Raw genomic sequence first — 17,206 nt, 5'->3', positions numbered from 1 at the left:
GTGGTTTTGAGACTCTTTCTTTTAGAGGTGGGATCATATTGAATTAGCCAAGTAACAATATCCTTCTTATCTTTCCCAATTCCTTATAGCTTTCTTTTGTTGGATAAAGATGTCTTGAACCATAGGAGAGTGTACAAAGTGTTAGGTGTAGTTTTTAAGGCCTCAATACTGAGAAATAAATTTCTCTCGGCAAGGGGACATTTAACAGTACTTTTCATAGAGAAAAGGAAAAGACACGTAGACTAACCAATATGGAGTTTTTTTGAGTTATGGTCTAAGTAGATTCATCTTGATTATTTCATAGATATTTTCTTAATTCCTATATACTTCCAATCTTACATTAGTCACAAAACTATCATAGTAGGTCTTCTCTAGAGTAGGATCTTTCTCAAGAGGCTACCCATCTTGGCCTCAACTAAGATTGGATGACAATGGTGTTTGGGAAGTTATCGCTATTGGGTGAGAGCTATGAAATGTGGGGTTGTCTTGTGCCAAAGGATTAGTCTTTTATGCTTCCTCTAGGATCTAATTATTCCCCTTCTTCTTAGCAACCCACATCCTATGGCCTTTTTCATAATATTGTTCATCTTTTTTCTTAAGATATCCTCCTCTAGCTAACTATAAGAGGTTATAATTACAATTAGTATATGTACATAGGATACAATATATCAAAAATTTCATCTAGACAACTTTATTTACATTCATGAAAATCATGTAATTAGCTATTTGTTTCAAGGTCATATGTGACCAATCTCTCTTCTTTGCCTCAAATTCTTCTAGGTAATACTCCCAATAATCTTCCAATCATGACATGTGATAATACAAAGGTCCAAACAATATATTTATCTTTTACAATACCTTTTAGATTAAAATGTAGCCTTATTATAACATTATAGTTTTCAACAAAATACTTGTTTATAAATTTCACTATAGTAAGTACATTGGATTGGGTCGTGCAAACGTATATTCCAAAATTAATAGGAAATGGAATACATGTTTTTCTCCTTTCACTACATATCTTGTTAAATTTACATAATTTTTTGTCTTGTCTCTACCATAATAAATTTGTCATTTATATATCTTAGTAGTTTCAGCAAAAAATCATCAAAGGCACCTACTAAAGGGTAAGTAAATGTATCAAATTACACATGAAATAGCTACCATATTCTTTTATCAAATTGATTTCTTCATAAGATGTTCTCCTTTCTTAATGTCCTGATAATTCTCTTACAAGATGCATCATAAATACATATTCTATTCTTCTATATTTAATGTAACTTTCTCTAACTGCAAACTAGAATAGTAGTTGTAAATTTGAAATTTTGCATCAAAATATTTGATAGCCTCTATTCCCAACCAATTTTGAGTACAAACTAGGGCATATAGTAGATAAGAAAATAAATATTATTTTCCTATTAGAATCTAGTAATCATATCATGGAGACGATCACCAATCAAACTAGCCCAGCCAAGATAGGAAATTCCAAAATACATTACTCAAACAAAGAAAAATATTCACTCTTTCGAATTCAAAGCAAAATGATTCCCCTTTAGTCAATGTAACAACACTAGCATGTCTACATTATTTCCCTTCAAAAATGACTCGTAAATTATTTGGGGTAACTTTGATTTCCTTTTCCATAGTGGAAGAAACCATTCCTCAAAAATTATAGTTCTATTCCCTCCCTTTTTAAGGAAAAATTTGCATTGGGATAGGACAATGTTGCAACAAGTATACTTGCTTTGACTAGGAGCCACACAATTTTTTTGAATTTTAGCATGTTCTAAAGTAACCAAGATCTTATTATCATGATTTTTAATTTCCCTAGTATTTAGGTGATATACATGGATGCATTCTAGCACTTGATCTATGCATTGGACAACTACAAGAAAACTAGTTGTCTTAAGAAAATTATTGTCAAGAAATTTATATTTAATTAGGTGGCAATTTGGGTTATTTTCACTTTTCCATGATTCATCTAAATTTGCATATTTAACTTTAGTGTCAACCAACTCTAACATTCTAGACCCCAATCCATTAAAACTATCATAAGTCATATTTTTATACCTCGTGGTAAACTAGATACAACTCAAATTTCAAATTTCAACACCTTTGATCTCTTAGTAATTTTCCATTAGAAGTAAGATTAAGCTCAATTACGGATTGTGTAGTTAAGTATCTCACACCTTTATGATAATACCCTAACACAAAAAACTCTTGTGCCCTAGATTTTTTTTCTTATTTTTGCTTTCACTATGATGAATAAAAAATAAATGACCTTTGAAGAATAAAAAATAGGTAAGCTAATGTCAAACAATTAAACATCCAATGTATGTACTTTTTATTTTATTGCACCACTAATGTTTGGCTATGCTTTTGTAATTCAACACACTTTTCCAAAAACTTCTAGATTCTCTTTTGAGTTATAGTTCACTATTTATAACTTATTATGTTGCTTGTATTTATAGCCCCTTTTATCTCTTAGGAAAAAAAATCCTTATGCAATGTCACACTACACCTCCAATTGACCAACTTGCTTAAAGGCCTATAATGATTCATAAGAGTTCTTTATAAACTTCACTCAGCTTCACCTTCATTTCTAGAAATATCTCTACATTATTTTAACTTGATCTCTTTTGTATTGAAATTATATTTTTATGTTGGGCCCCAAAAACTTTGGGCATGCAATCTCAAAGTCTCATACTTCATTTTGAACTTGTTCAATAGAGAAAGGCTTTAAAGGAAAAACAATTGAAGTTAATCTTGACATTTTTGAATGCAAAAAAGGAGATATAATTGATACATGATACAAAGAAGAATATTAGAGGTCATCTTGAAAGATGGAACTTGAGTAGAATTTTCCAACATATAGAAAGAAAAGACTTAGATTGCTTTTGAACAAGTAGTCATATTTTGACAAGTGTGGCTGAACTCAACAAAAAAATAGAGATACATTGAGATGCAACATAAAGTAGAAACTAGAAAACTAACTCAAAAATATGCAAGTTGAGTGGACTTGGAAAACAAAAGGATGTGAAAGTCTTAGACTTGTGTCCAAAGGACTTGTTATATTTTGAAAATTGTTCCTAAACTCGATTAGAAAATGGAGATATAACTAAGATGCAATGTAAAGTAGTCTTAAAGAATAACTATAAAAAATTGAACTTGAGGAGTTGGAAAAGATAACGATATGTAATACATATACTTATTCCAAAGGAGTTGTTAGATTATAACGAGTGTTCTTGAACTTGACTCCAAAACGAACACTTAGGAGAATGACTTGAATAATTTTTGATAGCATTGTAAAAAGGTAAGGAAGATCCAATTCTTTATGGGGGCTCAAATTTTGGATAATAATTATAACATATAGAAGACAAGTGAAAGTTGTGTCACATTGATAAAAAATGAATCTATGTAGACAATCTAGATACTATTAAATAAAGTAATACAAATAATGATAATTAAAAAAATGCATGACATAATACTAATTCAAAGATTATATAAATAAATATAAATAATGATAAAAATCATGTAAACCATATAACTAATGTAAAGATTAATTTTATAAAATATACAATACTTCCAAATAAAAAAATTAGTGAAAATGGCATGCAAAATAAAGTCCTTTCATCATAAATATTATTATTTATATCAAACATTGTATTTACGAGAGCCATTGTCAATAAAAAATAAACTCAAAGCAATATTAAAACACAATATACAAGTCTTGTTCTATATTGAATCCAACATACAAATTTTTCATTTTTGCTTGATCAAGCTATCTAATATTGATTACAAAATACAATTTTTTAAGTCTCTCAATACTAATTATGTTTGTAATTTGTGGTTTATGTTAGTCCTCAATAGAGGAATCACATTTATCATCACTAACATCAAGATTGTACATAAGTGAAGTTGTTTTTCCTATTGTGTCTCTTAGGAGTGGTTGTGTGTATTTTGAATTTTCAAGAATTACTCCATTTCAAACACGAGTAATGTTGATTGATGTGAACTTTTATTTTCAAGCATGACTCATATCATTCACATTTCTGAAGGAATTAAGACAATAAAATTAGGATCTAATTAGGATATGTAATCATCATTTTAATTTAGTGATGAAATACTTTGTTATGCACGTTGATCTACCAATGAACTTTTTTTAAAGATGCAACAAGGATGGCCACTTTTAATTATTAGTCCTTGCCACCCAAAGGTGGGGACTAATGTTTTCACCCAACTTTTACATTAAATCTTACTTGGGAAATCATAAAAATTGCAAATGTTTCCCATAAAATGTGCTTGCAAATTATATTTTCCATTTATCATTAATTTTGCCATTAATATTTCTAATTTTCCATTGGTCGAAGGCTTTATTCTCAGTGGTCTTTTCCTTTTCCTTTTTTCAGCTCCGAATTTTTTTTTGTAGTAAATAAGAATCTGAAGGATGTGGCTGAATAATGCATTGTAGCTGAGTTGTAGCTAGGTGCCTTCTGCAAACTCCAGACGTGGCATGTGCATGCAACCTAGCTAATCCACTTCTATTTACCTAATACTACAACCAAATGAACATGATATTCACTTTTAACATTGTTGTCTTCACTTTTAACATTGTTGTCTGCAACTTGAGTTTGGGTTCAATTTTCATAGGTATCTTTGTTTATTATTAGTTGATAGTGCATTCTCTTTCAGCTACTTACCCTTTTGTTGAATACAATTTCTTTTTTCCCAGAGCCTACGTAAGACTTCTTACTAGTTTTGTTTTGAATATTTTCTATGTTTCTTGCAAGCTTTGACATTCCATACATTTCCTAGATATTATATTCTTGGATTATCATCTCTTCTCATTCAGATCTTCTACATCAAGAGTCAATGATATGGATTACTATTGATTTTTAAAAATTAATTTACCTCTAGCAATCTAATAATTATGTAAACATAAAATCATAGAGCACCTTGCAAAATCCACCATGTACAAAATCCCTCCTACGCATATCCTGCAATCCTTACATTAATTTTAATCAATATGTCTAATAGTTTATGTTCCAATGAGGGATTTCTCTATTTGCAGTAGAATAGCTTTATTTATTCTCGAAGAATTTTGATTCCCCCAATTCCCCTATTCTTCTTTAAAGGCTATCATGTTGATTTATGCAATCTCACTACAGATAATTTTTACCTACAAACCAAAGGATCAGGTGGGTTATATGTCAATTAATGTACTTCAGAATTGAACTTACAATAGAATATAGTTTTGAGTTGTTTCGAGTGCTTAAGATTTGTGGGTGTTGGAGAAATGATACTAGCATTCATGGTTTTGGATTTGTGTTCCATTCTTTAATGCTTGGGTATAATTTATTATGGGGAATTTGGGTTTGATTACAAATTTTATTCATTTATATTATAGATCAAACCTAAAAATACCAAACTCTATAATTTATTAGTAGAAAGTGAGATGTTCTAGAACATGGAAGAAAATGAAAAACTGATTCAATACATTACTGCGATACGATAATTATGTCTATATTTCATTTTGATTGGTCTTTTGCTTTCATGTGTTAAGTATGTTCACAAAAAAGCTTGACAAGGCATTTATAGAAATTATATATATATTTTTTAATAAACATTGAAGCTGGGCTCAACTCTCTGAATAATGAAAAAATTGGTACTATAAATTTAGGTGAAGTTTGTAATATAAGCAACTGCAATTAAGTTATTAAGAATTAATTTTGTGTTTTTAGTTACATTGTTATCTAATCTTAATGTCCTGATTACTAAAACAAATATTAATTAAAAAAATATTTATTTGAACACAGGACCCTACACCCAAAAAATTCTTCAAGGTATCAATAACATTTCAAACATTCTATGAGCTAAGGAGACATTTGGCTCTACTTCAAATCAATTTTCACTGTCTTTTTCTAGCATGGCAAAGAAAAGTGTTTTTGTAGTTTTTATGATTAAATTATTATTTTTGAATGTTTGGTTGTTCTTGAACAACTTTTCAATAGAAATTAGGGGAAGTTTCAGTGCAAGCAACTCTCCTTTTCTAATGCATGACTATGAAAGGAGCAAACTAGTGGTGGAGACTTGGAATGGAATGCATACTATTGAAAATTTTGTGGCATATTTGATTGCACATAAATAAGGAATTGACTCAGGTATTTTTAGAAGTAGTTATCATGTCTATCCTATGTCACTGCTTAACTCTATATTATTATAATCTATGTTGTGGGGTTGTGTAGTATTTCCCTCATACTTATGTCAGTTTAAAAAGTGGGCTTTTCCATTAAGAAACTTTCCCATTTTGCGGATCTATGATCCACTCAAAGTCAAAGGCATGACAAACAATGATGGTTTTTTTAAATGTATTTAGCATCAACAAGAAATTGGCATTATATGCACGCTCCAATATGCCTTGCTAATTGAGACCTCAACATAGGTGTTTGGATTTTTTTTCAATAAATTGATCCTGTAAATAGTAGAACTGAAAAATATTTCCACCAAATTATGATGCTTTTATTTATTCCAATTAAAATGAATGTTCTAGTCTAAAATTTGATTTTCCCATTGGAAGAGCTACTTTTTCCTTGTGGTTTTTTTATTTTTCTCCTTAGAAAAATCTACAAATAAAGAAGCATGGTGAGTAATGGCAAAAGGAAATTTAAAAATAGGCTGCAAGCTTTGAACTTTAGGATATAATGACTGTTCAAGCACAATATTCAAAACACAAACAACATTTCAGTAGTATTTTTTTTTATGTGGGCAAATTTTATTTGATCCCTTTTTTCCTCTTGATTGCACTCCATAGCAATGATCTCTTTTCTAATTTGGGTAGGCATGATTGAACATGGATGGTAAGAGATCTTATTAGTATAATGTTGTAGGTTTGAAGAACGAAAATTAGAGGTTGGTTAGATATAGTTTCTAGGCCTTTTCAAAGGACATCTTATGTTTCCAATTCTCTATTGTAAGGATCTGTAACTTACTTTCCTGTCAATGCCTGATTAGAACAATGATGATAGTTCACTCAATCAGATCCCTCGTGACTATTACAATTGACTGGAAAAGGTTGCTAGCACTAGAAATGAATGCCACTAGGAAGGGGAAGAGAAGAGAAACCAATCCTAATAATCCAGTCCTCACACCCTAGCAATAGTGTAACCTTTTGTTGGATAACACTTAAACCAAGACCTTGGGACTGTTATCATAATTGGGGATAAACACTAAACCAATACACTTCATGTGAGTGCTATGTTGATCCTATTATGATTCTATATTTTCATTTTTCATCTACAAACACACCTTATCCCTACCTTGTAATAGGCAGGAACTAGAGCTGCATGTAGCCCTTGTTTGTTATAGTGTTTCACTTTTGTGTTCTTAGTTGTTATAAGTGATCTACTATGCTAAATAGGATGAAGCCACTATATTTTTGCGGTTAATATAAATTATGCTACCTCCAACTATACAATTTCAAGATCAAGGAGAGACCAGTTCTTGTGAGAGTTAGGATGGGTGTATTTGGAAAGAATGAGAGGGATCCATGCTCAAACGATTATATTATTGAAAGAATGGAGTTCCTAAGAATTCTTCCATGATGTTAGGTTGAAGGTTGAAGTCGTTGACTTTATCATAATAGTGAGGTCATTGTGACATTATGCAGGACATGACTAATGTTGATTGTAATGATCATGTATTTTCAATCATGATTGGGTTAGAATAAGGGGATCAAAAGAATTAGAGGAGTGGAATAATTTAGGTGAAAGGCCTTGAAATAAGACTTTTGAAGTTGATGAAAAATGTATTCCCTATCCACAATATAAACTATCAAACAAGACATGGGGACATTGAGTTATTTACTGAACTATCCTGGAGTTGTAATTATCTCTCAATAGCTACCTAAGTTAGTAACATATGCAATAGATTGGTATCAATTATGGCATGTTGTTAACTATAAATATGACATGTCATGTATACATCACACATAAGTGTGCATACTCTTATCTCCAAGAGTATAAGAAATAATTTTAAAAATCTATATCGATACAATGTAATATTTGAATTCACTATTAATATGTAATTAATGGTTTTGATTTAACATTCTCATTGTTCTTCATTTTTTATTTGCAACATAATTTTTTTGTTATTGTACATGTTTGTATAATTTTTGAGCTTCCACTTTAACATGTTGAGCCCCTTATGTGTATAACTATTAATAGTTTCATTAGATATTCAAGTAATTTAACTATGTTATTAAAAATATATAGTAAGCAAAATGAAAATATAGAACATGAAGATTACATTAATTGTCTTAGATAAATGTTACAAAAATTCATGTGCACTATGATATAATACATCATAAAATTGATATACAAATTACAAAATACATCAATACATATAATATATTTTATTAATAATAAATAATTTACATTATGAAGTAGTACTCGATTGACATACTCCGTTAATCGGCTCTGATAGGTGATGATTCAACTATGGATATGCAAAAAGCAACTATACACCCGAATACCATTCAAGGGACATGACAAGATAGATTAGAAGTATATGAAGTTTTAGCATTGGAGGACTCTTTGGGGTTGGAAAATTATGTTTAATAGCAAGTGTAGATATCAATTGATTATTTGCTTCCTCAATTTCCCTACTATCATAATGAGAATTCGCAAATCTCAAATGATTATGAATCCACTAATGAAAGCCAAGATATTAATAAGCAGCAGTCACTGTCAATTGTGCAAACTTCATCACAAGCTATTTTTATCCCCAAAACACTAAAGTCTAGAGGTAGGTCAAAGGGTTCTAAGACTAGGACAGAAATAGCAGCTAGAATACAAACCACTTTGGATGATAATTTTCTTGTTACCAAAAGATCGACAAGGAGAACAAGGTGTTCTCCTTGTCCACAATGAAAATAAATTCATGGAATGTCAGAGGCATCAATGCCTCTAACAAGAGACATAGAATTAAACAAGTTGTTGATTCTATGTAGGCAGACATAGTTATGTTGCAGAAGACCAAGTTATCTAAGGATACATTTGAAAAAAACCATTTCTAAATGGCATAAGTGGAAGTCTCTGTATGTTCCAGGAATTGGAGCTTCAGGTGGTCTTGCAACTCTATGGAACCCCCTAACAATTAATGGATAGCTCAGCCATCAAGACAACAATTGGCAGATGCTGAAAATTTCTACTTTTGATATTACTTTTACTTTTATTAATGTTTATGGCCCATCTTCATCACAAGACAATGCATGTTTGTGGGATAATATTACACACTTCACCCAGACTCAAGACTCTCAAAATGTTATTCTTGGAGGTGACTCCAATACATTGTTATCTTAGGAGGAGAAAACTGAGGGTATTGTTCCTCTATTAAAACTCTACAAGATTTTAATTTCTTTGTAGATAATAATAATCTCATGGATATCCATCCAATGAATGGATCTTTCACTTGGACAAATAAAAGATCTGGGTTTGCACATATTGTTGCTCGTCTAGACAGGTTCCTTTTATCACAAGACTGGAAATTGATGTGCATGGATATTTCATCAGATATTCTTTCATTACCAAGTTCAGACAACTTTCCAATATCATTAACTCTAATACAAATAAATAAAGGAATTGATAATCATTTCCATTCTTCTTTCAAGTTTGAAAGAATGTGGCTTTGTCACCCACAATTTTTGTCTAAGGTCCAACAATGGTGAAATGGAGCACCACATGCTGATGGATTCAAGATGCATCAATTTGCTATGAAACTAAAATTTGTGAAAATTCAAATCAGACAATGGAATCAACAAGTTTTCAAAAAGAAATTTACACAAAAATTAGCAGTTAAACAATAGTTAGAAGAAGTTTATAATTGTATCATTTAGAATGGTATGAATGAAGATACTTATGTAAAGAAGAAAAATCTTCAGCAAGAATGGGAAGAATTGTGCAGTAGAGAGGAAACTTATTGGAGACAAAAATCAAGAGAGTTATGGCTGCAATGAGGTGACAGAAACACAAAATATTTTCATGCATCAGCTAAACAACAGAGAGTCTCTAAAATAATTTTCCAAATCAAAGATGCTAGTTTAGGAAATCTTATCACAAATGAAAATCTCATTCGGTATGAAGGGATAAAATTCTTTAAGAATCTCCTTGCACCTACTATATCGCCTTCTCCTAGTGATTCACAAGTCAATGAGATTCTAGAGTCCATACCAAATATGGTATCATCTCAAGAAAATGACATGTCGACGGCACCTTTCACCATCCAAGAAATTCGTAAGGTGGTTTTTTCTTTTCCTCCAGATAAAGCTCCTGGCTTGGATGGATTTTCTGCTTTGTTTTATCAAAACTGCTAGGATATCATTAGTTGGGATCTTCTAGCTACTGTTGAAGAATCTAAGAAGGGCAAGAGTATGCTTAAGTATTTCAATACTACAAATATCTCAATAATCCCAAAGATCAAGGATCCACAACATTTGCTAACTTTAGGCCAATTTCTTTATGTAATTTGTCTTATAAGATCATAACTAAGGCTATTTACTTAATATTGTAGCATCTTATTCCTCACATCATTTCGCCAGAGCAAGGTGGATTTATCTCAAGAAGAGAAACTATGGAAGGAGCATTAGTGGCACATGAGGTTCTTCATTCTATAAATTCAAATCAGTCATCAAATTTTGTAATCAAATTAGATATGATGAAAGCATATGATAGAGTTTGTTGGAAGTTTTTATTTCAAGTGTTAAACAAAATGGGTTTCTCTAAAGGTTGGTGTAAATGGATTAAGGCATGCATTTTGGGTGCTTGTCTTTCAGTCCTAGTAAATGGAAAGCCAGTGGGTTTTTTCTCTTCAACTCAATGGGTCAGGCAAGGAGATCCACTATCTCCAATTCTTTTCATCATCATGGCTAAAGCATTTAGCAAGAACATTAAACAAAAACATGAGATCAATAAGTGGCATAGTGCAAATATTTCGGGTACAGATTTATCTATCACTCATTCCTTATTTGCGGATGATACATTGTTATTTGGATTGTAAAATTTTCAAGAGGCTCGGCAAATAAAACATGTACTCAATCTTTATTCAGAGGTGTTAGGGCAAGCCATCAATGTGCAAAAGTCAAAAATCTATTTTTTCAACACTAACAAAGTGATATCTGACAAAATAAATCTAATTTTAGGCTTCACAGTGGATTTCTTACCATCCATGTACTTGGGAATTCCCTTCTTTATGGGATCAAATAAATCTTGTTATTGGTCTTCTATCCTTCAACGTATTCATAGCAGAATAGTTGCTTGGAAAGCTAGATGGTTGTCATTGGCAAGGAGAATTTTGATGATTAAGTCAGTATTAGCAGCAATTCCAAATTACTTTATTATAGTTCTAAAAGCTCCTCCAAAAATATTACTTCAAATTCAAAAGATGATTAAGGGCTTCCTCTGGACAGGTAATATGAATGATTCTCGAAAAATACCACTTATTTCTCTTCAAGATATGGCACATATCCCAGTAGTGGGAGGGGCAGGAGTGCATGTTTTAACTAAAAGAAATGAAGCTTTTGGTGGCAAATTAGTTTTAAAAATGTATAGTAAGCCTCATTCCATATGGTGCAAGATTATGCAACAAAAATATCTGGACAATAATGATTCTACGAGAATTATCTCTCTTGGATCCTCCAAAAGGCTCAGTTATTTGGGATTTCATGTTGGCTTCACGGGATATTGTAGTAAAATACGTTACTTGGGAAGTGAATAATGGTAGTAGGTTTAGTTTTTGGAGGGACTCTTGGAATGGTCAACTTCCTTTATCAAACAACATGATATCTTAGACTATTATCAAGGTTTCAGAAACTCATTGGGGTACACAATTTAATCAATATGTAGCTAACGTATGTGAAAATTTAGGCAAAATGAATTGGAAAAATCTGGATGAGTTACCTTTGACATCTCAGGAAATTAGTCAATTCAAAGAAATTTTGGCTTCTAAACATGTCTTCATATCTGGATATGAAGATAAGATTATTTGGGCTCCAACTAAGGATGGCCAATATTCATTGAAAGAGGGGTATAAAATCTTGCAGCAAAATGAAATGAATAAAGTTGCTAGTAGAGCATTTACATTTTGTTGGAATCATATTGTGCTTCCAAAGGCAGGTTGCTTCGCATGGCTTGCATTGAAGCATATGATCTTGACTAGTGACAGATTGAGTAGATTGCATATTGCCCCGTCATTTAACTGCATTTTTTGTAATGAATGTGAAGAATCAATGTATCACCTTCTTATTACATGTTCATTTTCTAGTCAATATTGGAGTTTTGTAATGAATAAGTTAAATTATAGTACTCCACTCCAAAATAATTTATGGGACTTGTTTTAATCTTGGTTAGTTCTTTATCCAAACTCATTATTTGCAAATATTTGGAAGTGTATATCGGCATCAGTTGTGTGGGCTATTTGGTGGGAACAGAATAAGTACATTTTCAAAAAAGAGATAACTACAATAGACAGAGTATAGGAGGGTATTGAGAGAGAAATATTAGAAGTGACTATCTCAAGTCTGAGAAATTATAAATTTAATCCTATTGTTACTTCATGGGACTCTAAAGTGATTTAGAATTGGAGGCAGTTAATCATTCCCAATGGTTGGAAAATAGATATCATAACATCATCTTCTATGTCTCAAAGGAAGATTTATTGGAGATCCCTGTCTGTGGGATACTAGAAATTGAATTTCGATGGGGCATCTAGAGGAAACCTAGAAAATTCTAGTTTGGAGCATGTATCAAAGATTCTCAAGGAATAGTAGTGGCAGTTACAACTTCTCCTTTACCTATTGGTACAAATAACATAGCAGAAGTTCAAGCTCTTCTAGTTGGCCTCACTTTAGCTAAACAAGGTAATTTTTGAATGTTGCATATTGAAGGAGATGCTTTAGTAATTATAGATGCTTGCATACATAGAAAAGTATACTCATGGAAATTAAAGTATATTCTCAATCAAGTCTAGCAGCTTCTAGATGAATGCCAAGATGTTTGCATCTCACATACATTTCGAGAAGGCAACCAAGTAGCTGATTATCTATCAAATTTAGGTTGTGATGGGTTATTATTTTCATCACTACATCCACTTTCTATGATCGAAAAGTATGATGCTCTTAAATGATTAATAGAAGTTGATAAGTCTGCTTGCTCACATCCGAATCATTATTCTGATCATCATTTGGTATAGTCAGTATATGCTAAATTTATTAAACAAGAGGAGTATCATCAGTGTTTCGTGGGAAATATTTGGGCAAATATGCTTAAATCGGGAAGTATAGATTGCAAGCCTTTCAAAGGACACATTTCATGTGAATTCACATGGCTTTTTGGTGCCAAAATAAATGCAAACTGGTTTATATGGATAGGGATTTGACATATCCATTAATAAGTGTTTTCATCATCGCATACTTCTCCAGATTTTTAGCTGGCTCTATCCTACACTGTCCTCATTTGTTTTCAAAATGTCAAAAGCAATTGATGTCTTTGCTTCCTACGAATTATGTCACAAACAACATCGTGTTGTGTTGCTAAAGAACTATTGCATATGGATTCCTCTGAGACTTGATGAAAATGTGTTGCCATCTAATGTAAGTGATGTTGTGCTCAATTTGATGTTTATTGTTCATTCTCCCATAGTTCGGTGAGCCATTAGACAAGTTATTGGAGAAGAATTCTTGGTTTCTTCAGTGCCACACTTCTTATATCCTTTGAACTTGGTCTCCATTTTCCTCTCCAATGCTATGGATTTAATTTAATCTCCTCTACTTGTTCAGTCGTTGGCTCACAAGGTATTACGGTCTCATTTTATTGCTGATAACAAACTATTTGTGGCTATGCAAAAATATGATTTATGGAGTGGTATGGCTCTAGTGAGGGGTTTATTTTCACATTAACAATTGCTCTTCAAGCATGAATGCTTTTTTATGTTTGAAGCCCTTAAGAAGGAAATTGGCATGCATAGCTCTTATCATATGAAAGGTGCATTGCAAGCCACCTCCCGTGTTTTGGGCTTTCAGCTAGAAGAGAGAGTTAAGAAAGTTGGGTATGCCCTCTTAGATTTGTAAAGGTTTTCAAATTTGCTCCACAGTCAAAGTCCAAGTATGGGGAATGTGAATTTTCAGACTGATGAAAGGAATGCTTGGAATTCTCTATTTGCACTAGCAATACCATCCTCACATAATACAATACAAACTGGGTCTGGATAATCCCCCAATTCTTTAGAGGTGGCGTGCTTTGGTTGGGATCCTGAGAGTGCTCATGGTTGGGGCTAGGCTTCAACAAAATACACAAATGTATGTGGACAAGGTGTCACAGAATGTGATCGTCATCAATATAGGGTGGACATGAATGATAAGGGTAACAGGGGTTCTCGTGGATGCGATGATATGGAGGAGTAAATAGTGGAATGTGTTTGGTTTTTTGTCTTTTGATGGTTAATATGTAATGTTGAACATTGGATGTGCTAGTAATCACTTTTTGAAAGTTGAAAACATACTATTGGGAGGTAGTTGATACTCCTTAATGTAAATATGTATTTTTTTCAATAGGTTTCAAAAAACTATACCGATGTAAATAAAAGGGATGATGTTGGGTTTTCTTTACTGATTCTTTCCCATTTAACCTATTTGAATCATATTTATATATAAATATTATAGTGGCTTGTGACTTTTTCCTTAAAAAAAAGAAAAAAAGTTGTCTTTCCAAAATGATAAAAGAGTGGAGCAAAAAACTTTTGCAATGTTTCACAAGTCACACTACTATTGATTTGTCATAGCAATATACAAAAAGATCATGGTTTAATAATGTATGTTGGTCAACAACTATTATATACGAAGTACTCTAATGAGAAATTTTTGACAAATACTCTTGAAAGTTACAATACTAATATAAATATTCATTTTACATAGTTGTTGTCAAGTGCATAGAAAATATTGTTGACTTTGCATATTGTTGTTGGTATTAATTGTTATTGATGTCAAAATGTCCATCCTGACACCCTATTAGTATCGCTTATTATATGACATGTTTTGGTGTGTGTCACTTGATTGGTTGGTATCTTGAGAGAACATTTTATAAGAATGCATATAACTTACATCTTCTATTTGGTTGGTCCATTTGTGTCTTTGGTTTCTTGTATTGATACACCTAGTGTAGTTTCCTAGTACAATGTTGGTTGTAAGAAGGATTCTGACAGAAGATATCATTCATATTGTAGTATAGTTGAACATGTATAATGCTCATTCATACACTTGTTGTTTTCTTGGATGACTTGTGATGATTGATCATATGCTCTTTTATGTTTGGGATTGGTTTCTAATCTATAATAGTTGTCTTGGTGCTTGGACATAATTTTTTCTAGTTCCCAACTTTATTAATGTGCTACCTAGGGGAATCGGTTCATCCACTAATCATAGGTTTATATCTTTTGGACATGGTTGTAGAATTATTGTAGCATACATTATTGTGACAAAACTTTCTATATCTTATGTGTAAACCCTATTGCAATAATGTGATGCGGTGATGTATTCCCTAGATTTAGGTATGATGCTTGTAATTAAACATAACAATAAAAATGATGCATTAGCATTATCAAATCTTGTTATTTTGACTAATAAGTGTAATCTTGAATATTGGTATTAAAAATAATTTTTTTATTCAAGAAAAGATAAATGACTATAGAATGAATGCACGTAGTAGTGTAGTGAGTACTTGTGTTGGTTGTCTAAATGCATTGAAATGAAAATGTGAACTTACTCAGATAGTTGATCAAGGTCCTGAACTAGATTTGTAGAGACTTGACACTATATTCTATTTTAGCTCCATTTTTATTCTATTAGTAGCGAGCCTTATTATATTGGCAATAAGCCTTGTTTTATTTTGGGGGCATAACTACTTGCATAGCTAGCCCATTGATAGTATTCCTTATTTGGGTAGTAAGCCTTATTATATAAAATCAGCAAATGAATGTCACCTTAATCAATGTTGTTATCATTTCATTAGGATTAACATCTCCATGGTTTTTCCTAGTTGGTTTTTCCATATAAATTTATCCAATGTTCATTGTGTTAGTTTGTCTGTGCTTTCATGTTTATCTTTATGATGATATATATATATATTTGTGTTTTAATCAAATAGTATTAAGTAGCAATGGATGAATGTGAATTTTTAACCAACTATTGGAAATTTTATTGAGTTTGTGTGGGAATACCTAATTCACACCCTCTCATTTTTCTATTCAATAATTGGTATGAAAGCTTGGTCCCTTGGTTATAGAGTTTAACCAATTTAGTGAAATTTTGGATGTTTCAACATGTAGAAGAGGCATATTTGTCTTATGATAGTTGGAAGTTTATGATGAGTGACATTGAAAGTGTTGAATTAGAAAATGGGGAACTCAAGGAGAATTAGAGGGAAGCTAACAAATACAATTCTAAACTCAAAGATCATATCAAAAGATTCAAAGAAAGACACAAGGAAGTAAATAAAAATTCAAAAAAATCTAGAGAAAGGGATTTTGTACTTGAAAAAACAACACTCCAAAGATCTAAGAACCTTAAAGAAACTGATAAAGAACCTAATCAAAAAATTGAAGAATAAAAGGAAATAAAAGATGCAAATGAAGATCTTGAAAACATTGTTGATACAAAGTTGTCATGAAGGATAATTTGGTTGATGGATGGTTAGCAAGTTTAAATTTTGAGAGAGACATGGGTTTGGAAGAAGACTAAAGTTAAATTCAAGGAGATGATTTGAGAGGTCTTGTAACAAAATGAGAAACTTGAAAAGGAGCTTGAGAAAGTGAAGTCAAGAGTAAGTGAAAATAATGCAATTCTAGATTAGATACTTGTTTTGGAGAAAAATTGTTCAAAATGTATTGGTGAATATTAAGATTGTAATAAAAAGGGAAAAGAGAAAGTGGCTAACAACAATGCTAATTGAGAAATTTTAGTGGCAATTCAAAAATTAGCTACACCAATCAAAAAATTACTGATAAGACAAACAATTACTCAAAAGTATTTTATTGTTAATGATTATCATTAAATTTTCAAGAATTTTGGTCAAAAACTTTTTTATTGTAAGATGAGAGAAGTTAAGAAGACGGTTCAATGCTTCAATTGTTAAAATATCAATCATTAGAAAAAGAAATTCATAAT

This window comes from Cupressus sempervirens, chromosome 3 (genome assembly GCF_028749045.1).
Source record: "Cupressus sempervirens isolate cs-2001-9-10 chromosome 3, ASM2874904v1, whole genome shotgun sequence".
NCBI lineage: Eukaryota > Viridiplantae > Streptophyta > Pinopsida > Cupressales > Cupressaceae > Cupressus > Cupressus sempervirens.
The sequence above is the reverse complement of the archived record's forward strand: the minus strand, read 5'-3'. Positions refer to the sequence as shown.